Raw genomic sequence first — 655 nt, forward strand, 5'->3', positions numbered from 1 at the left:
GTATATTGGAAACTTGACCCCCATTGTAACAGTGTTAAGAGGGTAAGAAAATTTACTATGGTATTTGGAGGGCAGTCTTTGAGAGGGGATTGGATCATCAGGACTGTGCCCATTTGAATGGATTAATCCATACTTGGAATAATGAGTTCTCACAGGCTTTAGAAGGAGAGCAAGAGATAAGCTCAGTCTATTCTCTTGCCATGTGATACCCTGGTTGTCACTGGACTTTGTACAAAGTCACCACCCAGAGGCCCTCGCCTGATGTGTTCCCTGGACTTTTATCTTCCCATTCTTCCAACTGTAAGAAATAAGTTTCATTTCTTCATACATTACCCAGGTTTAGGTATTCTGTTTTAAGCAACAGAAAACAGACTAATACAACTGTTTACTTTAGTACCTAAATGATGTCTTTTTTTCATATTTTTGAACATGGGTCACTGCATTTGTAGTTTGTGTTGGGCCCTGCAAATTATGTAGGCAGTCTTGTAAATAGGGAATAGGTCACATTATTTCCAAATACTGGGCTATGCCAATCTAGGCAAGTAGAACTTGACATCTTTTGGTTATGAAAATCCTAAGTGTTTCTACAAAGTATCATAGCACCAAAAAGAGTTTTGTAGAAGAACTCATTAATTATAATTATCAGAAGTAGGTT

This window comes from Galeopterus variegatus, unplaced genomic scaffold (assembly GCF_000696425.1).
Source record: "Galeopterus variegatus unplaced genomic scaffold, G_variegatus-3.0.2 Scaffold114, whole genome shotgun sequence".
Classification (NCBI taxonomy): domain Eukaryota; kingdom Metazoa; phylum Chordata; class Mammalia; order Dermoptera; family Cynocephalidae; genus Galeopterus; species Galeopterus variegatus.